Source organism: Agelaius tricolor, unplaced genomic scaffold (genome assembly GCF_023055355.1).
Source record: "Agelaius tricolor isolate 1412-34295 unplaced genomic scaffold, bAgeTri1.0.p SCAF_7, whole genome shotgun sequence".
Classification (NCBI taxonomy): Eukaryota; Metazoa; Chordata; class Aves; order Passeriformes; family Icteridae; genus Agelaius; species Agelaius tricolor.
The window spans coordinates 407,699-431,688 of NW_027269267.1; the positions used below are offsets into that span (position 1 = coordinate 407,699).

At 56.3% G+C, this 23,990-nt stretch overlaps 1 protein-coding gene across 9 annotated transcripts in view; it reads left to right on the forward strand.

Annotated features, from left to right (window-relative positions):
• The window catches only part of STIM1 (stromal interaction molecule 1), a 73,508-nt gene that overhangs the window by 787 nt on the left and 48,731 nt on the right, over positions 1–23,990 (forward strand). The gene's annotated exons all lie outside the window — the stretch shown is intronic.

The window sequence follows — 23,990 nt, forward strand, 5'->3', positions numbered from 1 at the left end:
ACAGCCGCACGGGCAGCGGGAGCTGAGCCCCGGCACGGGGGGGATTGCCCTGGAGCCGGCTCCGTGGGCTCCGTGTCCTTGTGGCGGTGCCCGAGGTCAGCCGGAGCTGTGAGCCCGGCCCGGGCCGGCCGCAGCCCCGGGCCCGGCAGTGCCGAGCGCCGCTGCCGGGACCCCCGGGTGCAGCCCGGCCCGGGCAGGCCTTGCTGGGGGCGGCGCGGGGGATGTGGGCGCGGGGAAGGGGCTAGGGCGGTGTTTGGATGCTGGTGTTTGATAGAAGGCGCCGCAGCGGAGCCCTGGGAAGGGCTCGGCTCTGAGCCTGAGGCTCGCCGGGGACAAGGAGCCGGCCCTGGAGCCGGGGCCGCAGCAGAACCGTGGGCAGCTCGGGGTGGGAGCCCGGGCAGCTCGGCGGCTCCATGCCGGCCCGGGCTGGGGTCTGTCACTGGCTGTCCCCGCGACCAGGGCTCCTCATCCCCTCTGGCCGTGCCCCTGAACCCTCGGGCCCGTTCGCATCCAGTCTGCTCCACTAAGGAAACTGGATCTCCGCAGTCCTTGTGAAGCAAGGTTTGTGCCTCCAAGGAATTTCCAGCGCGGTTATTTTTGGAGGCCCTGCAGAAGTGTGGCAGCCTGGGTGATTCAGCTGCTGGCTGTGCTCTTGGCGAGCGGAGGCAGCCCCGGCACGGGCGGCAGCGGCCCCAGAGCTGCCCCCGCCGCGGCTGCTCCAGCGCTTCGGGTCACGCTGGGCCGTGGTTTGGCTCCGAACCGCCATGGGACTCCTGGCTGGCTCGGGCTGGAGCCCCAAAGGTGCAGGAATGTGGCCGGGGAGGGATCGGTGTCCCCTGCTCCGTGTCCCGTCCCGGGGCAGCCGGGCGGGCTCCGTGCCCTCTGCTGCCGCGGGTCCCCCGAGCTCTCCGGGCCGCTGGGTTTGGAGCTCTCTGAGCTGTCGCTCCCAGCTCCCAGCAGGGAATGTCCTCAGCCGGCACAGGACACGCTTTTCCCGCTGTTTTCCCTGGAAGCAGAAGGTGTTGCTGCTCGGTGGGAGGCAGAGGTGAGTGCTGGACGTTTTTGAAAGTGAAAGTGCTCGGCTTTGACACGTTTTCCAACGTGCAGAGGTGTAATTTTTTTTAAAATTCTTTAATTAGGATGGAAGGGTTTTAACGATAAAACGTCAGCGCTGGGGAAGTTTCTCGGGCCGTGCAGGGAAGTGCTTGCAGAGAGCAGGAGCCTGAGCTGCAGCGCTTCTTGGGCTGCTGAGGTTGCTCTGCACGCTCAGGGGATGGATGCATCAGCAGGTTTTACAGAGGATTAGGAATGATCCCGATTCACAGTTTGGGAGATCTTTTAAGCAAGAGTTTGAAACGGGTGGGTTTATCCATGCAGGAACATAAGAATTGGTGACTGAACCCCGGGGAAAACCAGATTTTCTCCTGTCTTTGACTCCCTCAGAGGCGAATTGAGGCCTTAATCTTTGATCTGTAATCTTTTCCTGCCGGGATCACGCTGAAGTTTGGTTCCACTCGGCAGCACAGGATCCCTGTAAGGAGGTGTGGGGGGTTTGGAGCCCCTGGCCCTGCCCGAGGCCAGGTTTGGGCTCCTGCCGCTGTCACAGGATGTGTGACGGCCCCACGGCATTGTTTGCACCCGCCCTGGTTATTTTTAGCCCGAATTTGTCAGGCTGCAGCCTGGCGCGGGACCTTTTCACACCCCTTAAAAGGGGGCAAACCAGGCTCCTCAGGGACAAACTGGACTTCCAGGAATTTTTCCCCCTCTTTCTGCTCATTTGCTGTTCTCTGGCTGTTGCCCAGATCAGCCAGGTTTTGGTGCTTTTTTTGGTCCTTATCAGAACGTCCTCCGGGGCTGTGGCCAATGTTTTACACGAGTTTTATGTGGGCCATCAAAAACGTGACCCATTGTTTGGGTCAAATGTCTTAAACTTCAACTTATTTAAAATACTAATCTTGCTCAGCTGGCTCTTCCTCCTTAAATCACATCACCTGCAACCAGTGTGTGGGATTTAGGGTTGTTTTTATTTTAATTGCTTGCCCTCTGTGCAGCCCAGCACAGGAGGGCACTCCCAGGTGTGTTTGTGGGAGCTCCAAGGAAAGCTGGCTGTGGAGGATGGGGGTTTGGATGGTTGGGGCTCATCCCTGGTTCACAAACACTCCCAGGTGTGTTTGTAGGAGCTCCAAGGAAAGCTGGCTGTGGAGGATGGGGGTTTGGATGGCTGGGGCTCATCCCTGGTTCACAAACACTCCCAGGTGTGTTTGTAGGAGCTCCAAGGAAAGCTGGCTGTGGAGGATGGGGGTTTGGATGGCTGGGGCTCATCCCTGGTTCCCTCAATGGTGACAGCTTCCCCCTGCAGATCCAGGGGGATCCAGACCCCCCTGCAGTAATATGGAAGTGGTGCCAGTCTGCATTGCCCTGAGCCTTATTTCATTGTGCAGGGAATTCCTTCCTGGGGTCTGGCATCCACAGGGAGCTGGGTCCCTGTTCTGGCATCCTTGAGGCAGCTCAGGGATTGTGGTGTGGATTTCCCCTCTTTCCTGCAGCAGCTCAGAGGTGGGCTCTGAATTCTGTGTTGGGTGGAGGCATTTTTGGGTGATGCCTCAGAGGGTGGCAAGGGCTGGGCTCTGGTGCAGGGCTGGCACAGGTTTGGTGGCTTTTCCTCTTTCTCAGCAGCTCCTCTTTCTCATCCTTGCTCCTTCTCCTGCCCTGTCTCCTGCTTCACTGATTCCTTCATCTCAACCCTTCTTGAGTCATCTTTGCTCTTATCTGAGTGCTTTAAAGAACAAGTTAAAACCACATCCTGATCGTGTTGGTGCCCAAGGCTGCAGGACTGTGCCCAGGGCTGTTCCTGTGCTTGCCTGGAACACCTGGAGCTGCCCTTAACCCCAGGGAGCCTCCTGTGGCACAAAGTCAGGCTGAGGGAGGGGGGCTGCAGCCACAGGCTGGTGTCTGTCATTGATTCCAGAGGGGAGAATGTGAATTTCTGGCTGAGGAGGCTGTGCCCAAGCCCTGTCTGTCCTTGCCATCCCAGGGGTTCATTGGAAGTGAATCCTTTGCTGCAAAACCTCTGCCTTGGGAAGTGCTGGGTTTGGGCTGGAAACCAGCGTGAGGGCTTTTGTCCTGTGAGCAGGGGGAGGCCTCAGTGGAGCTGTGAGGAGCTCAGTGATGCCTTGTCCTGCAGGGTGGGACAGGCTGGGTCTGTCCTTCCACATACCTGGGGCAGTTCATGGGGCACAGCGACCGCTTTGCTCTCCTTCCTTTGATAAAATGCCTTGTAAAGGAGATGTTGCTGTTAAATTCAGTCCTTCGAGGGGTTCCCTGAGTAGAAATTGCACCTGTGAGCAGCAGCTTTGGGTTGGGTGAGGGAGATGAAGTAGTTATGGGAACACTTGGAGGCTCTGCCAGGGAAAAGTCCGTGTTCTTCCCCAGCTCAGCTGGAAGCACAGCCTCGGCTTCCTTCAGGAATGGAACTCATCTCGAGGAATTGCCATTCTGAGAGCTGGAAAAATCGTGTTTTGGCAGCAAAGTGGCCTCATGTGGAGAAGGAGGAGGAGCTGGGCAGTGCTGGGGCTGCTGGGGAGCTCCTGGCTCCCTCCAGCTCATTCCCGTCCCTGCTTGGCCCAGAAACTTGGAGTAATGCTCAGCTGGATCAGAGAGAGGCTCTTAATTTAATTTCTTGTTAGATTTATTTATTTGCTGCCTTGGAAAGCAGCTGTCTCCATGTCTGCTGTGCCCCTGGGGTGGTCCCTGCCTGCAGGAGGGTGCAGGGGGAGCTGCTGGGGCACTGCTGGGAATGCAGCTCCTGCCCCAAACCGGGCTTTGGATTGTCCTTTCCCACCGTGGGGCAGGGATACACACACCCATGGGGAAGGCAGCAATCCCTCTGTCCTTTCCACCCTTTGCTCTCAGGAGGGCATGGAGCAGAAAATGTGTGAGAAAGGAGCCTCCTGACATCCCTTGTGGTGCAGCTGCAGGGTCTGGGATGCTCTGGTGGGCCTGGAGCAGAGCCTCATCCCACGAGGAGTGAGAAGGAGAAGCACTTTGTGTTTCTGTGGCCTGATCAGCTGGTGCTTGGCTCATGGGCTGCCTGAGTGTGTTGGTACACACAATTCCTCGTGGGAGCTCTCTCCTCCTTGGGGCAGGGGCTGGAGGGATGGGTGGGAGTCTGGGGACAGCCCAGGGCAGCTGAGGTACCCTCCAGGGAGGTGTGGTTCATGAGCTGCCGGCCAGCTGGGGAGGGAGGGAGCTCAAAGGCCATCCTGGTGTTTAGGGGCTGCCCAGGGAGCTTTGCAGTGCCCAGCCCTGCAGGTGTCCCCTGCAGGTGGCACTGAGTGCTCTGGGCTGGGGACAAGGTGCCCATGGGGCACAGCTGGCACTGCATGGGCTGGCAGGGCTGGGCCAGCCCCAGGGATTTGGGGATTTGTTAGTAAAATATCCCTTTCTGTGAGCTGGTGGCTGAGCAGCAGCACTTGCCTGGGGTTATCCCTGTGCTGCTGCTTGTCCCACTTGGAGGCTGTGCTGGCAGTGCCTCGTGTCCCTGGTGCTCCCAAGCCCAGGGGCAGTGCCAGCCCTGGCCACCCTTCGGTGCTGGACTGTGCCCAGCCTGGCATTCTGCTCCCCAGAGCCCTAATTGCACAAACTGATTAGTGTTAAAAAAGCTGTTTCCTCCATTAATTAGCTTTGCTTTCAATCCAGAGGGGGAGAAATCAACTCCTGGCAGGCAGGAGAGTTGTGGCTCTCCCTGGGCAGCTCTGGGTTGCCTCTGGAAAGGCCCTTTGGGACCAGGGTGGTTCCTGTTCTGGCTGGCCCAGCTGTGTGGGGCCCTGCTGTGGGTAACTGCAGGGGCAGGAACGTTCTGGAAACAGGAGCTGGGACCTTCACTGCTCTTGGGTGAGGGTCTGGGGATCCCCCTGCCCCCAGCTGGAGAAGGAGATTCCATTAGCCCTCCTTGTGTCAGTCAGGGCCCACTGGGGAGAAATCCTTCCCTGGCAGGGTGGGCAGGCCCTGGCACAGGGTGCCCAGAGCAGCTGGGGCTGCCCCTGCATCCCTGGCAGTGCCCAAGGCCAGGCTGGGCACTGGGGACACTGGGAGGTGTCCCTGCCATGGCAGGGGTGGGATGGGGTGGACTTTAAGGTGCCTCTAAGCGCAGTCCAGCGTGGGATGCTGTGACTGATGGGGGTTTTGGCCTCTTCTCTGCCTTCTCCCTGTTACCAGGTGCAGCCCTGGGACCTGCTGCTTCCCCCTCCTGCCCTTGAGGCTCTCTTTGCTGCTGGAATTTGGGGATGTTTCCTGTGGAGGCAGCACTGTCGTGCTGAGTCTGCTCTGCTCCCATGGCTGATCCATGCTGGGCTCTCTGGGACACTTTAATTTTCCCTCACCTTCATTTCCCCAGCCCCTGCAGCCGTGCCTGATTAATTCTGTGGCACCTCCAGAGCTCCAGTTCAGTTTTAGGAGCTGGTGCTGGCAGGGACAGGGACTCTTTAATTAAAGCCATTGCTCTGTCACTCCTGCAGCACATGGGAGCCTTGAGGAGCTCCTGCCTCACGCTGTGCCAGGCCCTGCCCACCCTGCCAGGGAACAATTCCTCATGGCCAAGATCCCATCCAGCCCTGCCCTCTGGCACTGGCAGCCATTCCCTGGGTGCTGTCCCTGCAGGCCTTGTCCCCAGTCCCTCTGCAGCTCTCCTGGAGCCCCTGCAGGCCCTGCCAGGGGCTCTGAGCTCTCTGCAATAATCCTGATAATACAATTAATGGCAGGGGGTGATGGCAGGGCTGTGCCCACGAGCTTGTCCTGGCCCAGGTGCCCGGCCCTGCAGTGCATGGAAAACCTTGAGAGGAGCAAGAGAAGTCACAGGGGAGCCATGCCTGGTTGTGTCCCAGGACTGTCCCTGCCTGCTTGTTCTCCCTCTGTGAAATAGTACCGGGGTGCTTGTTTGTTTGGATTATGGACCTATTTTTAAGTAACCTATTTTTTCCACTTTGGAAAATGCATTAACTCACTGTGTGGCACGGACATCTGTGGGGTTTGACTTTGGGAACCACCAAGTGCTCCTTGGAAGTCTCTCACCACCACCCTGAGGGGGAGAGGGGTTGCCTCTGGCACATATATATATATATATTTGTGTATATGTTTTTATCCTCACCTTGCTGAGGTTTGCCACAAGAGGCATTTGCAGGATGCAGGGAGGCAGCTCCTTGGAAGTGCTCTTTATCCCACCGAGGAGCTCTGGGTGTTCTCAGTCCCACCACCCCTTCACCTCCTCTGGGCTTTGGGACTTGCTGATCCCCGCAGCTCTCAGAAAGTGGAAGCAGCAGCAGTGCAGTTGGGAACGGGGATGTTTGGTAACACACACACACGTTTTGCAGGAAAAGGCACTATTTTTGTAGCCTAGTGTTTGTTTTTCCCTGAAGGATGGAGTTTTAAGGTCAGTTTAATTCCTCTCTGCAGGTTTGGAGCTCCGGTGCCGTAAATTCGGCTGTTCTGGGAGGATAAAAACGCAATAAACAGGAGAACTTGAGGAATGTTCCTCTCTGAGTTACAAAGGAACAGCTTGCTGGTTGGAACAGCCTGCCCCTTCCTAGGCAAGGGAGGCTTTGGATTGCAGGAAAGGCAGGAATAATTCAGGATTAAAGCTGCTAAGCAATGCATGTGTTTAGATCTGTAAGAGTGCCAGGACATAATTAATGGGTGAGTAAGCCAAAGGGAAAAAAAGTAATTTTTTTAACTGGATAGAGATGGATGGAGGATAGAAACGAATTTTTGGGGGGACAGAAATAATTCTGGAAGTGTTCTGCTCCAAGCAGCTGCTGTTGTTCAGGGTGCCTGGGTGGGTTTGTTCTGGAGTTTGGCAGCTGGAGGGTAAAAATCCAGGTTTGGCACCTTGTGCTGGCCTGAAGGCCTCGTGCTTGTCACAGAGCAGCTCCAGGAGTGCAGGTGAAGTGAGGAGAGCTCCAGGCCAGGCAGACCGTGGAAGGGTTGTTCCCTCTTAACCCATGTGTGATGCTTTTCCCACCTGCTGGGGCTGAGCTCAGGGGTTGCTGCGGAGGGAACTGATCCCATCTCAGGCAGGGCAGATCCTGCTGGAGCTTCCCAGCTTCCTCCTCTGGTTGGCATTTCTGGAGCTGGATCCAAGTCCAGGGATGAAGTGTTGATGGGGAAGTGGCTGATGGAAGGTCTGAGCACCTCAGAGTGTTTGGGGAAGGTGACAGCAGTTTGGTGTTCCTGGGGTTTCGCAGTGGGTCTGGGCTGTAAACTGCAGAATCGAGGAGATCTTTTCCAAACCTGTGGAAAGGATCAGGAAGGATGTTCTTGTCCATGCCATGCTTTTATCTGTGTGGTGTGTGGATCCAGGTGGCTCTGCCTGGGGGCTCAGGGTGCTTTGTCCCCAGCCAGCACTGGGGCACAAACCCAGCACAGCTGCTGATGCTGCCAGGGGCTCTGGGGGCTTGGGTTGTGCCAGGCTCTGCCAGAGCAGCCCCAGCCCTGCTTTGTGCTGTTACCCAGGGTCTCAGAGCTGTTATCTTCCCAGCTGCCTCCTGGAGCCCAGGCTGGCTCTGTCCCGAGAGGGGTGAGTGCGTCCTGCAGGGCTGGCAGGGTGAAGAGGGGCCTCAGCTTCCTCGGGGAGTGCCACTCCTGCAGCCTGGCCTGCTGAGAGTCAGTTAACTCAGCTGTGTCCTGGAGGGCCTCTGGATGAAAGAGGGCATGCTGCAGAGTGTGGAACTGGCAGGTGTGGAAGCCAAGTTGGAATGCTGCTGCTTTTGTGGGAATGGTGATGGCAGCACAGCCTGGCAGAGGGATCTCTTGGTGGGGCAGTGATGGGGGCTGTCCTCATCCCACCTCCTCCCACCATGGGTGTTATCCTGTGCCACCCCGAGGCTATCCCCATCCCATCCCTGCCCTCCTGGCCTCTGCTCCTGCTGCTCTCAGAGGTTTCTCATGGACCACACTGTTTCCTGGACATTTGCACGCTGGGTTTTGGAGATAAACAGGTTTTCCTGTTCATTTCATTTGCTGTATCATTAACACAAAAAGAGGGTGGAAAGGGATGTTTGGGGGCATTCAGTGCTGTTCTCCCACACTGCAGGATGATTCCTAGAGAAGTTTTCCTGACAACAATTGCTGTGAAAAGTGGGGTCGCTGGTTATTTTTTCTCCCATCTTTTATTTTTCTTCTTGGGTAAGGAGAAAAAATGTTTGATGCTTCAAAGGGCGAGGCTCAGCCCTTGGAATCTGTCATGTCCTTAACGTGAATGTCTGGCATTCCTGTGCCATCCTGCAGATGGATATCTTCAGAGGTGTGCTGGATGGGGCACTGCTCTCCCTGCCACCCCTCCCTCCCCGGGGGCTGCCTGGGGGGATGCTCCAGTGGCACTGACCCCTCTGGAGCTCCCTGGGCAGGGGACAATACAGGAGCTCTGGACAGGACAGAGCTCAGGACAAGGGGGTAGGACAGAGCTCAGGACAGGACACAGCTCAGGACAGGACAGAGCTCACTTGCTTCTGGCCAGAGCCTCCTGCTGTGGAGAACTTGTCCAGCTGGTTTGTTTTTCATCCCGGGGCTATTTTCAGTGCTCAGCCTAACAAGGTGAAATGGCTGAGATGCTTTCCTGTCCCTGGGACTCTGCTGGGAGGAGGTGTCCTGCTATCCCAGTATGCTGCTGTCCCAGTGTCCCAGCTCATCCCAGCCAGCTCGGCAGTACCTTTGGCTCTTGGCTGTGCTGGCAGCACTCAGGGGTTTGGAGGAGCCATCCCAGCTCTGCACAGGCACCCAGAGCCCCAAGTCCCAGCAGCGTGATGGCCCTGGTGCCCTCCTGAGGCTGGGAACGTGGCAGGATCCAGGACAAAGCTGAGCTCTATGTGGGAGAAGCAGCAGGAAAGGCAGGATCAGCCCAGGCCTGCTGTGCCCACAGGGCTGTGGGATGTGCTCTCTTGGGTCCTGCAGGAGCACTGGAACTGGGGTGGAGGAAAAGGGGACATTCCTACTGCCTGAGCTGTAGGAAAAGGGGACATTTCACCCCAGCTCATCCTTACTCCCCCTGCAGTGTGTAATGGGTTCATTCTCGTGATTCCTTTGGGGTTGGGAGAAACTCCAGCTGCTGTTCACTCAGGGAACAGGAATTGTTCAACCAGGCCCAAGTCTTGCTCTGTGGTTCAAGCTCAGGTGGCTTCTTCAGCATCTGCCAAACACCTGTGCTGGGAATGCCACTCCCAGCTCCTTGGAGTTCCTCACGGGCTCTGGATGTGTAACTTCATGGTGCTGTGGGATGTGGAAGCCCCAGGCTTCCTGTTCCTGAGGCAGGAGTAACGTGCAGAGATGTCACTGTTGTGCAGGAGGTCACCTGGCAGAGCAGGGACTCAAGACCCTCCCCAAGGGCAGCGTGGTGGCACATCCAGCATTCCCAGGAAGGCTTCACTGACACCTGCCCTGGCCCTGGGAGTGAATCCAGCACCTTCTGTTTCCCAGAGAAACAAGGGAATTTGTGTTGGAAAGGAGGAGGAAAAAAGGCTTTATTGTTCACTAGAGTCATTGTGTGAGCATTGGTAGAAATACTTGTGAGGCATTGGTGCACAAGGTGAGAAAGGGCTGGCTTTACTGGGGACTATCCTGGAATTAGTTAGGTTGGGAAAGCCCTTGCAGAGTTCAACTAAGCCATGTCCCCAAGTGCCACATGCACAGCGCTGTTAGATCCCTCCAGGGATGTGATTCCATCCCTGCCATGGCAGCCTGGGCCACTTGGAATTGGTTTGGGCAAGAATTTTCAGGGAAGCTGCAGGGAAGTTCCCTGTTTGCAGCAGAGGAGGAAGGAAAGAAAGCTTGTGGCTCCTTTTCCCCTTTATGCTGCTGCTGGAAAGAATGTTTTCTGCCTGGAGGGTATGGAGTGTTTTTTCCCTGAATTAATGAGGTATTAAAGAAGATCCAGAGGAGTCTGGGCTCATCCTCCTGAGTCACCTGAGTGTTTGTGTTAGGATTTGGCAGGGAGCTTCCCTGGTAGCCAGAGTTATCCCTTTGGTAAACACAGGCCTTCAGCGTGGCTGTGGCTGGTATCGTGGCTGTGGCTGGTACCGAGTCAGCCCAGCCCAGCCCAGCAGAAATCACCCAGAATTTCACACTCTGACCCGAGCTTTGCAGCCCAACATCCCCAAGTGTTGCTGCTCAGACCCCAGGGCCGCTGCTCCTCTGGTCCTGGAGGAGCTGCAAGGAATTAGCCCTGAATAATGAGTTTGAAGGGTCAGATTTGAGAGAATGCAGAGCTCTCTGCAGGTGGTTTGGTTTGCTGGTGCCTCCTTGGCTCTGGGAGTGGACAGGGCTTAGGAGGGATTTCTCTGTGGCCTAACCATGGCTAAACTTAGTCCTGTGTGTTCTGGCTGGGCACGGAAGTGCTGCAGAGGTGACACTTCTGCTCTTGGGAAAGAAATACCACCAGTAGAGTCAGTGGCTGTGGCCTGTGCTGGTACTGGGCAGGAGAGCTGATAGAGAGAAACTCAGCTTCCTTTTTGGGGTTTTGGGGACTTTTTTTCAGATCAGCTGATGTAGCCTGAAGATACAAGATTTACATGAAAAAGTAACATTTATTTTTCCTTACAAATGCTTTTTTCCCTCCAAGTGAAGTGTCCAAAACTCTGGGCAAATAAAGCTTCCAGCCAGGTGATTTGGGAGTGGGATTGGCTGGGATGGGCTCTGCTCTCCTCCAGCCCTAAACCCCCCTCCCTGGGCTGACCCCACAGCAGAGCTGCTCCAGTTTGGGAGTCCCTGCATAGGAGGGACCTGGAACTGCTGGAGAGAGACCAGGGGAGCCCTGGAGCTGCCCCAGGGCTGGAGCCCCTCTGGGGCCACGCCGGGAGAGCTGGGGGTGCTCACCTGGAGAGGAGCAGCTCCAGGGAGAGCTCAGAGCCCCTGGCAGGGCCTGCAGGGGCTCCAGGAGAGCTGCAGAGGGACTGGGGACAAGGCCTGCAGGGACAGCACCCAGGGAATGGCTGCCAGTGCCAGAGGGCAGGGCTGGGTGGGATCTTGGCCATGAGGAATTGTTCCCTGGCAGGGTGGGCAGGCCCTGGCACAGGGTGCCCAGAGCAGCTGGGGCTGCCCCTGCATCCCTGGCAGTGCCCAAGGCCAGGCTGGGCACTGGGGACAGTGGGAGGTGTCCCTGCCAGGGCAGGGGTGGCACTGGGTGGGTTTCAGTGTCTCTTTCAGGAAGACACCAGGTGCAGGTTTTTTTAGAATTTAACTTTTAAGCTGTTCATGACAATAATAATGTTAAGTTTTTTTCAAGTGTTATTTTTTGGGATTTTTTTTTTCAGGAATGAAATTATTTTATTTTTAATTTGCACATGGAAAGCTGCTGTTTTCTCAAGTTTGGTGGCTGATGTCATGCAGAAAGTCTTGGTCCCTCCCACTGTGTTTGGGAACAAGAATCTTTTTAAATAAGTCAAGGCCACTCTCTGTGATTTGGAGCACATCTCCGAGGCAGCCTCAGCTTGCTGGAAGCTGTGCTGGTCTGTAATTAACTCTGCTAAACAAAGTGTTCTGTGCCCATGGCAGCCACAGACACTGTGCTGCATTCCCAGGGTGGTCCCAAACCCTTCCCAGCTGCAGTTTGGGGCAATTTGAGCTGTCTGTCCTGTGGTCTGTGTGCTCTGCTGAGGGGCTGCTCCGGGTGACAGAGCCGTGACTGCTGGGGCACTGCTCCCACGGAGAATATTCCAGTGCAGCTGCCCAGCCTCGGCATGGGAACAAGGAGAGGGCTCCCGGAGCCCCGTCCGTGCGGGAGAGGGATCCCAGAGCCCTGTCCATGGCTCTGAGCCCCCTCAGCTCTGGGTTTGTGCTTTGTGAGGCCGGGCCAGGGCTATGAGGGGAGGGAGAGCCGTGCTGCTCCCAGAGCAGACCTGCAGCTCTGCTGGGCACTGCTCCTGTGCGCAGAGCTCCCACCTTCTGCCCCCCTGTGTGCCTGCAGGATTTATGGAGCGCTGAAGAAGGCGCCTGAGGAATTTATTTGTTTGCCCTCGGAGTGCTGCTCTGAGCACTGCCTGTGCCGCGGGTCCCTTCAAGGCTGGCGGCTCCGAGCCGGGCCCTCACACCACGGGCCCTTACACTGGTCTGTCGCTGTGCCGTTCCCTGCCCGGTGATTTATCCCCTCCCTGAAGCTCCGGGGGGCATTGCCTTAGCGAGGCACTGCCTGTGGGAAGGATCTGTTTGTTCGGCCCCGGTGCTGTGCGGGCAGAGCCGGCCCCGCTGGCCTGGCTGCTGCCGGGGCGCTCGGCATGGCGCGTCCCCCTCAGCGCTGGGGAACCACGGCGAACGTGGATTGTGAGGCTGTGGGGAAAGCAGCAGCACAGTGGGGTCTGGGTGTGCTGTGAGCTGTAGGGAAAGCAGCATGGTGGGGTCTGGGTGTGCTGTGGGGCTGTAGGGAAAGCATCATGGTGGGGTCTGGGTGAGCTGTAGGGAAAACAGCAGCACGGTGGGGTCTGGGTGTGCTGTGGGGAAAGCAGCATGGTGGGGTCTGGGTGTGCAGTGGGACAGGTGGAAAAGAAGCACCTGGAGTCCCCATCCCAGGCCCTGAGGGCCACATGGGGCAGGAAAAGGCGCGTGTGCAGGTACGTGGTACAAGGGATGGAGGGCAGGGATGGATCAGGAGTTCTTGGCAATGAGGAATTGTTCCCTCCAGGCTGGGCAGGCCCTGCATCCCTGGCAGTGCCCAAGGCCAGGTTGGACACTGGGGCTGGGAGCAGTGGAAGGTGTCCCTGCCCATGGCAGGGGTGGCACCGGATGACTGTGAGGTCCATCCCAACACAAGCCAGTTTGGCATTCCATGGCTGGGCTGTCCCAGTCTGACTCCCAGTGACTGGGGTTTGGAAAATGCCCCTTTCCAGCCTCAGCTTCCCCTAAAACCAACTCCTTTCTGCACAGGGCTCAGAACAAGGGCACGTTTCAAAACCTGCAGTGCCTCTCCAGCTGCCTGGGGGAAGCCACAGCTAAACCATGGTTTAGGAATGATGGGGAAAAGGTGAGCTGCCCTTCTGGGGGGACCCCAGATTTGCTCAAATTTGAGGATTTTCTGGACATTCTACACTCGGTGTTCCCAGGTGACTCTGGGCAGTCTCAGGGAGGGTTAAGCTGGGTTTAGCACAGGCAGAGGAGGAGCAGCTGTGGGGTGGCACTGGAGCTGGGCTAGGGAAAGGTTTGGGGGTTTCCTTCCTTGAGTTTTTGCTTACACAACATCACTTTAAAGTGCTGAACTGCAACGGGGTTGCATCACACCAGAGCTCTTCCCTGTGTGCTGGCAATGAAGAGTCTGTTGTTCAAGGAGTTCCCAGCTTGTCTTTTGAAGCCTCTTTATTACTTCAAAGGCCCTGAAGGATTTTGGAAAGTCTGTGTTCAGGGAAGAAGCATCTGAGGTTTGGGATCACTGGGAAATCCCTGCTGTTCCTAAAGCGCAAGTGGCCATGTGTCTCCTGGTCCTCAGGAAAGCCAGGTGTGGGAGCTCCCTGTCCATGTGGAATTTTCAGACCAAGGGTGAGGTTTCAGGAGCTGCTGAGCTGATGGAATCACCACTGTCATCTCTGGAAAGCATTCCCTCCATCCCTCCTTCCCTCTTCCCCTGCTCCCTTCTCTCCTTCCCCCTTGACTGCACAAGAGGGAACGGCCTCAGGCTGGGCCAGGGCAGGCTCAGCTTGGACAGCAGCAGCAATTTGCCCATGGCAAGGGAGCTCAGGCCTTGGCAGGGGCTGCCCAGGGAGCTTTGCAGTGCCCAGCCCTGCAGGTGTCCCCTGCAGGTGGCACTGAGTGCTCTGGGCTGGGGACAAGGTGCCCATGGGGCACAGCTGGCACTGCATGGGCTGGCAGGGCTGGGCCAGCACCAGGGATTTGGGGATTCCCTTCTGGTTTTGGCAGCTCCTGCTCTACACCCCAGGTTTCATTGCCTAGAGGTGACAGACACCTCGTGTTTTGTGTCACCTTTTGCTGCCCCTGCACTGCCAGGACCCTGCTGGGATGAGGAGCCTCAGGGTTCCAGTGCTGCTCTTGGTCTGTAGCTGTTCTAGAAAGTTCCTCTTTCCCTGATCACACTCAGAAAACAGCCACTTTAGGAGGTGTTTTTTATTTGAGGGGTGAATCTCCCCACTGCCTCCTCCAAAAGTAGCATTTCCATCTTCCAGTGTAGCAAAGCATAAAATTCACAATTTCATCCTGATTCCACAGTGACTCATTTCAAGACTTTCTTTTTAAATTGTTTTTTTAGTAACAACCTTTTCAGTGAGGCAGCTCCAGGCAGGCAGGGCTCATTCACTGCTGGCATGGTGCCACTCAGAGCTGGGGGGGCTTCTCATTTCCCCATTGGATTAAAAACCAGCAGTCTCACTTTGGGGCACAAGTTTAGAATTCAGGAGCACCTGCCTTGTAGCAGCATGTTTGGGATCATTGCTCTTGCCCATCTCATCCATGGGGGATTTTTTTTCTACCTGAGGGAGTGGCTGGGGCTGGGCCTGGAGGGATTTAGGTTGGATTTCAGGGCAAGGTTGTTGCCCAGAGGGTGCTGGCACTGCCCAGGCTGCCCAGGGAATGGGCACGGCCCCGAGGCTGCCACAGCTCCAGGAGCCTTTGGCCAGCGCTGCCAGGGATGCCCAGGCTGGGCTTGCTGGGCTCTGGGCAGGGCAGGGCTGGCACTGGGGGATCCCTGGGGGTCCCTCCAGCTCAGGGTATTCTGGGATTCTCTCATTCTCCTGGTCTTGATGTAACCCAAAGTGCTCATGTCTGGCTGGCAAGGAAGGGAAAGTACTTTCAAGCTGCTGTTTTCCTAATGTGAGTGATCTTTGCCTGCTAGAACAGGGATTTATTTTCATTTGTGCTGCTGCTGCTGCCCCTAAGTTGCTGCTTGTCACACTCTGCCACCCCACGTGCTGCGTGGTGTCCCCTGGCAGTGACTGGGCATGGGGAAAGGAAGTACCTGGGGTTTGGGGTGATCTTCTGTAGTGACATTTAGTGGAAAAAAGATGAGTGGGGTTTTGTGGGAAGAGTCTTTCTCTTCCCCATGTGTGAGTGGAGGTCAGGGTTCCCCCTGGGAGCAGTGTGGCCGCTCTGCTGCAGCCTGTCCTGCAGAGAGATGTCACTTTCTTCCTGTTTACCTCTCACCCCTTGTCCTGCCATGTCACTGAGCTTGTCCCATGTGGGATCTGGTGGCATTCCATTGCTGGGGCGCCGCACAGGCAGTGCCTGGCACATCCAGGATCTTGTTCTTCTTCTGGGATTCCCACTGTGGCCATTTGTGCCTGGAACTGAACCGGCCCCTGAGCACCAAGAATAAGAACTTGGCTCTTTTGTGGACTTGTGTTATTCACAAACTCCTTCCTCCTCCTTTCCTCTGCCTTCTTCCCATGCCTTTGGCTTTCTCCTCCTCTGTGTGCCAGGATCCACATCTGCCTTGGGTCTCCCTTTGCTGCTATCCTGATCCTTGTGGGAAGGGAATTATGCAGGAGAGTGGCTTTGGTGGAGAAGTAGAGGATAACAGGATCACTGGGAAGGGTTTTTATTCCCAAAGAAGTCAAGGTGATGGCTGCAGGCTGTTGTTGAGGTTGGATAATTGAGGTTAGGGATTTCCTGTGGGATGAGCTGTAGCAATCTGGGGACAGGCAGCACCTTGCCCTCTTGGAATCCTGTTCTTCAGTGGAAGGGAAGGACTTTGCTGGGAGAGGCACGAGCTGGCTGCAGCAGCGTGGGTGGCTTGGGAGCAGCTCATTCCTTCTGGCTGGAGGAAAAGCAGATTGTGCAGCATGTGCCATGGCCAAGGCAGAGGCTGTTGTCACCCTGTTTCCTGCTCTGCAGGGCTCCTGTGAACATGGGAATCATCAGTTCTTGGTGAGACACATGAGGGATTAATAAGGCTGGAATTGGGAGAAGCTGTCCTTGTACAGCAGCGTGGGAATGGTGCTGCTGCCCTTGGATTAATTGTGCAGAGTGTGTCTGGGAAGGGAGCAGGGCAGTCCTTGGAGCCTGGGCTGCTGGGGAGGAGGAGGACTAGGCCAGGAAATCCAGGGAAGAGCCCTCCTGAAGGTCCACATTGCTCCTGGGGCCCTGGGCTTCCTCAGCCATCCTGTGAGGCTGTGAAGGTGAACTGGGCTATGAGCCTGGATTTTGGGTCAGCTCTGAGCTCTCCATCCCAGGCCTCCTGCTTGGAATGGGCATGGAGCTGTGGGAACAACTCCAGAGGAGGCCACGGATGGGTTCCAGGAGCTGGAGCCAGGCTGGGGGAGCTGGGGGTGCTCACCTGGAGAGGAGCAGCTCCAGGGAGAGCTCAGAGCCCCTGGCAGGGCCTGCAGGGGCTCCAGGAGAGCTGCAGAGGGACTGGGGACAAGGCCTGCAGGGACAGCACCCAGGGAATGGCTGCCAGTGCCAGAGGGCAGGGCTGGGTGGGGCTGGGAGCAGCCTGGGACAGGGGAAGGTGTCCCTGCCATGGCAGGGGTGGCACTGGGTGGGCTCTGAGGTCCCTCCCAGCATGAGCCTTTCTGCCATTTTGTGGTTTCTCAGTAAATTCTGACAGCAAGAGAGGAATTCTGTACTTCTGTTACCTTGTCAGAGCTACCACAATTTTTGCAACTCGAGCTCTTCCTGCTCCAGGTGTTCTTGGCCCAGAGCTGTCCCTGGAATGCTGGCCTTGGGCAGGCAGTGCTGCAGGGATGGATCTCCTGCCTCAGGGGTGGTGGGATGGAACAGCAGCAATGCTGGTGTGGGCTTTTCTTTGCCTTCTAAGCTTTCTTTGGCATCTTCAGTTTTTCAGGCAGGCATGAGTCACTCATCCATTATGTGGTTTCCTGACTTTCAGATTTCTCTTTCACTCCATGATTATGGCTTTGGATCCCAGCGTGCAGCAGCCGGCGCTCGGCGCCGTGGGCTGGGGCTGCCTGGAGCGGTGACTCACGGCTGGCACGGGGGCTCAGGGGGACTTGGATTCCTTCCCACCCCTCACTGGGAGCCTGCCAGAGTACACTGAACAGAAGCTCTGGCTGCCCCTGGATCCCTGGAAGTGCCCAAGGCCACCTTGGATGGGGCTTGGAGCAGCCTGGGACAGTGGAAGGTGTCCCTGCCATGGCAGGGGGTGAGACTCAATGATCTTTGAGGTTCTTCCCAACCCAAACCATTTTGGGATTCTGTGAAAATTACTGGAGAGCTGGTGTGGGCCATGGGATAATCCTGTCTCTTTGCAGAGCAGGAATGTTGATCCTGGGCCCCTGAGAACTGGAGCAGGTGCCTTAGGATTGTCCAGTCCCGTGGATTCGTCTGGTGCCCAGCACTGCCAGGGCTCTGCAGAGCATTCCCAACACATGGAATCACAGAATCCTACAGTGGTTTGAGCTGGAAGGAACCACAAAGCTCATCTGGTGCCCCCCCTGCCTTGGGCAGTACACCTTCCACTATCCCAGGTTTCTCCAAATCCCATCCTTGGGACTTCCAGCGATCCAGGGGCAGCCACAGCTTCTCTGGGCAAAGGCCTCACCTCTCTCACAGGGGAAAACCTCCCCCAGTCTCCAATCTAAGTCTCTTTTCTTACTTTAAAATCATTTTGCCATGTCTTGTTAGAGTCTGCCCGTGTAAAAAGTCCCTCTTCCATCAGTTTTGGATGGCCCTGGCTATGGCTGCAGTTCAAAGGATTCAGTTTTGTTCCACACAGTGGGGCAGGAATGTGTCAGCACTCAGATTACTTGGTTAATGGTTATGAAGTAACCCAATCTCCAGTTATTTCAGCTCCTTAGAACTTCCCTGCCCACGGGATATTTTGGCTTCTGCTGCTCCTCAGAGAAGGCCCTGACGTGGTATTTTGGAGCTGCCCGTGGGCAGAGCCGCTGTGCCTGACAGGGTGGTACCAGAACCACCTCTGTTATCTTATTTGTTCAGCCCAGGAGAAATGTCCCCCAGGCCTTGGGCTAGGAAAGCACACCGAGATCCCTGCGGCAGGAAATGGGTGAAGCTGGCGCTTGGAGGCCAGAGCACCCAGGCCAGGGTGCCCAGATCTGCTCTGGGGAGGTTTGGGAGCCATGCTGAGGGCAAAGTCATTCCCAAAAACTCTGCTGGATGCAGGGGGGTGTTCCCAGATAGAGGGGATCATGTGCTGGGACAGCATGGGCAGGAGGGGAGGGCACTGCCAGGACAGGCAGATCCTGGGATGGGGATGGGGCCATGTGTTCCCACTCCAACACACACCAGCCTTGTGTTTTTGGGGTTGTGTGTGATTTGGGGGTGCGTGTTGTTTTAATGGGGTGGAAAGAGCAAAGCACTTGATGAAAAGTAGGGTGACAGAGTTCTGGTGGGGAGCACTGGGTGGAAGCCAGGGATGAAAGGGCTGTGCTGCTGCAGGGAAGGGAAGAGGGAGGATGTCTGGAAGCAATGGGCTGACATTAAATCAGTAAATTGGTGCATGGAGAGGATGAAAAAGGCTGATTGCACTCGTTGGTGAGAGAATTGATGGTAGTAAATAAATGCTGAGCGTGTGCCAAGGAGAGGAGCCCATTTGGGGAAGGAATTTTAAGGTTTTAATTGAGTGTAAGTTCATGACTGTACAATAACCTCCCTTTACTGCTTAATTCCTTCCTGTGGCTCTGTTCAGCTGTGGTGGTGCAGAAGGGCTCTGTGCATCACACAGGGCTTCCTCCTGCATCTGTGTGACCCTGTGTGGCTTTGTCATGCTGATCCTGAGACAGGGGCACTCCCAGAACAGAGACAGCTTTGGCCTCAGGAGCTGGGTACAGCCTGTTTCCCTGGGCACTGTTATTAAATGGTTTGTGAGCATTTAGGGTTGGCCCTTCCAGCAGAGACACCCGAGGGCGTTGGTACTTCTTTGAAAGTCTCTTGGAGATCAAACAGTCCAACCTCTGCTTGGATTTACATTTTTTCTAGACTGTTTAATCTGACTTGGGTACAAGGATTTGGTTTTTTTGCATTGTGCAAGGAGCTCCCTTAGAGGAAAAAATCTCCTTGAACTCCTGCTGAAACAGTCATATGAAGGTTGGAGCAACCTGGGGCTGGCTGGGGGTGGCACTGGATGGGCTTTAAGGTCCCTCCTAACCCCAGCCAGTGTGAGAGATTCCATGGGGTGGAAAGCTGGCTGAGTTCAGTGAGTCCCTGCTGTCCCAAGGGTGATGGGAACCCCAGCAGGAGCATGGGGATACTTCCCCATTGAGCAGATACTTGAATGCTCTCCTTGGTCTGCTCTGAGCAAACTCCCCTCAGCTGCCAGGTCTTACATCCCAAAACTGCTGGGAGAGTCACTCCAGGAGTTTCTACACTAGAAATCAGGTGGGAACGTGGATGAGGTCCGTGCTGGTCATGGAACAGGCTGGTTTGGGCTGGGAGGGACCCTAAATCCCACCCAGTGCCACCCCTGCCATGGCAGGGACACCTCCCACTGTCCCCAGGGTCCAGCCTGGCCTTGGGCACTGCCAGGGATGCAGGGGCAGCCCCAGCTGCTCTGGGCACCCTGTGCCAGGGCCTGCCCACCCTGCCAGGGAACAATTCCTCATGGCCAAGATCCCACCCAGCCCTGCCCTCTGGGTCGCTGCCTGCCCGGAGCAGGACTCTGTGCCCTGGCTCTGCACCTCCCAGGGAAGGAGTCTGCCAGGGAAAGTAGGTCAGAAGGAACAGGAGAACGAGCATGTGCTAAAATCCCGATTCTGTTTGGTAAATCCTTTTTTTTTTTTTTGACAGAAAGTATTTATATGTGAATTTCACGGGTGCTTGTGGCCAAGTGTGGTGCGCTAGACCTGGAGTCTGACAGTTGTCTCTGTAGTAAACAAGCTGTCAGTGTCAGCTTGAAGTATAAAACCCCTCTGAGGACTTTCCTGACAGTGGGAATGGCTGGGTGCTCTCGCAGCTCCATCAGGCTCTGATGTTTGGGAATCAGAGCTGCAAACCCAGGATTATTACTGTGCCCTTTAGCCTTGCTCTCTGTGCTGCTGCTCTGCAGCCTTGCAAGATGTCAGGGTTTCCAGGGTTCCCCTTGCTATTCCTTACCCCTCCAGAGGGAATGGAAATCTCTGGATACATCCCTCACAGCTTAGTGCCTTCGTTAAAATTCCTGAAGTTGTCCTTGGCGTTTTTTAGTTGAAACCCAGAGTTCCAGGGGAGGAACCCTGAGCACGGAAGTTCAACTGAGCCCTTGTTTACATGGGTGAAATATGTAAACAGTTCTTTTTCCCCAAATATAGGGCTTTTTTTCCTTGGCTGCCCTCCCAATGTTTATAAAAGCCAGTTATGTAAATGCCAATTGTAATAATTAAGCTGCTGTTCAGTGCTGTCCCCAGGGCTGCTGCAGAGCTGGAAGCTGCAGAGGCTTGGGGCATTATTGGAGATAATGGGACCCTGCAGAAAGAAATCAAGGGAAATTAAACAAACAAAATCCTCGTTAGAGAGAATCTCCCATGAGAAAGGGAAGGTCTGGAATGAAGTGATGTTGCAGGGGAGCTCTGGAGATTGTCCTCTCCAGCCCTGCCCAGGCAGAGCTGCCCAGAGCTGCTGGTCTAGGGCCATGTCCTGTTGAGTTCTGGGTGGCTAATGGCTGGAACCCCCCAAAACAAGAGTAACAAAACAAGTCTGGGTGACTTGTGCCAGCCAGGACCACCATAACACACATCTTTGTCATCTGTTACAAAACCACCCCAAACTGCCTTCCACGGTCGGTGAAAATGGCTTCACATTGCACCAGGGAGGTTCAGGGTGGATATTGGGAAGAATTCCCTAATGGAAGATGTCCAGCCCTGGCACAGGTGCAGTCACATCCCTGGATGGATTTCACCGGTGTGGTGGCACTTGGGGACATGGTCAGCGGTGGCTTTGGCAGTACTGGGGAGCAGCTGGACTCGATGGTGTCCAAGGGCTTTTCCAAGCTCCATGGCTCAGTGAAATTCCAGCTCTGCTTTAGCACTTTGGCCTCAGGGTCCTTTGATGATCTGGGTGGGGGCACCTTTGGGGTGGCAGCAGGACGCCTGAAGCAGAGCTGCAGAGAGCCTTTGGTGGGGACAGCAGAGCGAGCCTTTGGTGGGGACGGCAGAGAGAGCCTTTGGTGGGGACAGCGAGCCCTGAGGGGTGAGGGATGGGAGGGGCGGCAGGACAGATGGAAGAGGAGGAGGAGGGATGGAAGGGCAGCAGGAGGGATGGAGGAAGGTCAGGAGGGATGGAAGGACCAGCAAGGAGGGATGTGAGGCCGGCAGGAGGGATGGAAGGAGCAGGGTGAGAGATGCGAGGTGAGGAGGAGGGATGGAAGGACCAGCAAGGAAGGATGTGAGGCCGGCAGGAGGGATGGAAGGAGCAGGAAGGATGGAAGGAGCAGCAGGAGCGATGGAAGGTGAGCAGGAGGGATGGAAGAAGCAGCAGGAGGGATGGAAAAGGGGCAGAGTGAGGGATGTCAGGCCGGCAGGAGGGACAGAAGGAGCAGCAGGAGGGCTGTGAGGCCGGCCCGTGTTGATGTGCCCCGGTTAATGGCCCATCAAGGACACCCCTTGGGAGGGACAAGGGACTCTTTGTTCTGCACGGCGGGGCAGACGCAGCCCGTGAGTCGATGGTGGGAGATAAAGAGCAGGCCTGGAGCCACCGAACAGGGGATGGAGACAGAAGGTTCCCGGTGACTCAGAGGGGTGGGGTGGGAGTGGAGGTGATGGTGGTGCTCCTCAGGAGTCACAGCCCTGCTGAGCACCAGGCAGGAGCAGCAGGTGTCTCCTGGGGAACCTGCTGGACCCAAAGTCAGGGCTGGACGTTCTGGAGAGGGAGATTTACTTGAACAAAGCAAATTTCTCACTCATTTTGAGGCTTCTTTTGTTCGCTGAAGATGTGCTCGAATAGCCTGATTGCAGTATTCCAGGCCTGCTTGGAGCAGCCTGGGGCAGTGGAAGGTGTGGATGAGCTTTAAGGTCCCTTCCCACACAAAGGACGATTCTGTGCCATGATCTTCAGGCTTAATCTTCATCAGTCATAGGCAAAGTGCTGGTCTTTGTTCCTTCATTTGGGTATTCCTGCAGCTGCAGCCCGTGGAGATAACACGGAGAGGAAGGGAGATAACAGGGAGGGGAATGAACAGCCCGGAGTGGCTGCTGAAATGTTGGGACCATTCTGTTGTCACTTCAGGGTTGTCTGCTGATTAAATCACTTGTGCCTCATATTCAGGCTCCTTTTGGTCTTGATGAAAACAGCAGATTCCTCCCGGGTTTGGTTTGCTTGCTGTTGATGGTGCAGTTGATTATCAGCACCTGGCAGCTCTTGAAAGCCTTGTTTTATTGCTCTTGCTGCTGCTCTCAGTCAATCTTCATTCCTGGCATTTGTGCTGCAAATACCCGGGGGTTGTCCTTGGGGTGGCAGGAAATCAGGGCAGGATCCCCTCAGTCCTTGACTCCTCCAATCCTTCATCCCTTCAGGTCTCTTTCCCTGGTTTAACCCCTTGGACAGATGTGAGCCAGGCTCAGGAGTTGCATGGTCAGGAGTGGGTTAATTGAATAAACCCACTTTTACAATAACACGACCTTCCCTTCCCATAATCCAAACTTTGCTACAGCGTTGCCACGTTCTCCCCTGCAACAACAAGCGCAGGCTCGGAACAAGATAACCATGTCATATTTTGGGAGATATCGTTTAGCCTGGCTCCATTTTTCCTTCTGGAGTCATGTCCAAGGGCAGCATAAACACAGAGACCATCTCGTGTCCCTGCTTGCTGCCTCGGAGGTAATGGGAGCAGCCAGCACAGAAAGGCCCAGCCAAAGTTCTGAGCCACCAGAGAGCTCTGCCAGGGTAGGAGAGGAGCCCCAGATGGCCCCAAATCAGCCCCAGGGCATCCAGTGTTCTTCCGAGGTCCATGTGGTTCTGGGTGTCCCTTCAGGAGCGGCCTGGGGCAGCAGAGAGCCCTGGGGGAAGGTTCCCAGTTTACTCACGGGTTTGGTCCCCAGTGCACAGCACTGCTGGCTCCCCTGGCCGCATGGACACACCTGAGTTAGCATGGAGTGAACCCCTGAGGTCTGGGAGCAGCAGGGCACCAGCCCTGCCTCTGCAGGAGGCTGCATCATTGTCCTGCCCGCCTTGTCAGTGGGAAGCCCTTCCCTTGTCCCCAGTCCCTCTCCAGCTCTCCTGGAGCCCCTTTAGGCCCTGGTTGGGGCTCTCAGGTATCTCCTCTCCAGGTGAGCACCCCCAGTTCTCCCAGCCCCTGCAGCACCTTGCACTTGGCCCTGCTGAGCTCCATGGCCTTGGCATGGTCCCAGCTCTCTGGCCTGCCCAGGTCCCTGAGGATTGCCCATCCCTGGGTCTCTGTCACTACCTGGCAGTGCCATAGAAGGGCTGGATCAGCCCCATTTGGTGTTTGCATGGACTCAGGCACGCAGCAAAATGTAAAGTGTTAGTCTTAGAAAGTAGAAAGTTATGTGAAAAGCAGCCAGAAGAGCCTGTTCCATAATCAGGAAGAGGGAAGGGTTTTAATTGCCATGTTTTATAAACACACAGCTCTTCCTCCCCAAACGCCCTGACTGCTTGTGGTGCCAACACCAACAGCCTCCAAGGGAGACGTGGAGCTGGGGCTGTGGGCAGGAGCCAGCCCCTGCTGGGAGAGCTGTCCTGGTGGGACTGTGGAGGGCTGGGGTGTGAGGGACACCCTGCCCTGGTGGGGCTGTGGGCAGGAGCCAGCCCCTGCTGGGAGAGCTGTCCTGATGGGACTGTGGAGGGTTGGGGTGAGAGGGGTGCCCTGCCCTGCCCTGACCTGCCCTGCTGGAGCTGGGGCTGTGGGCAGCAGCCAGCCTCTGCTGGGAGAGCTGCCCTGGTGGAGTGTGGAGGATTGGGGTGACAGGGGTGCCCTGCCCTGCCAGGCTCTGTGGGCTGTGCTGGTGGCCCAGCCCGCTGCGGCAGCCTGGCCAGCTGCAGGGACACACCGGGGGTTGAGGGTCGGTGCTGCTCCCTGAGGGGGGTCGGCGCTGCCGCCTCAGGGGGGTCGGCGCTGCCGCCTCAGGGGGGTCAGTGCTGCCGCCTCAGGGGGGTCGGTG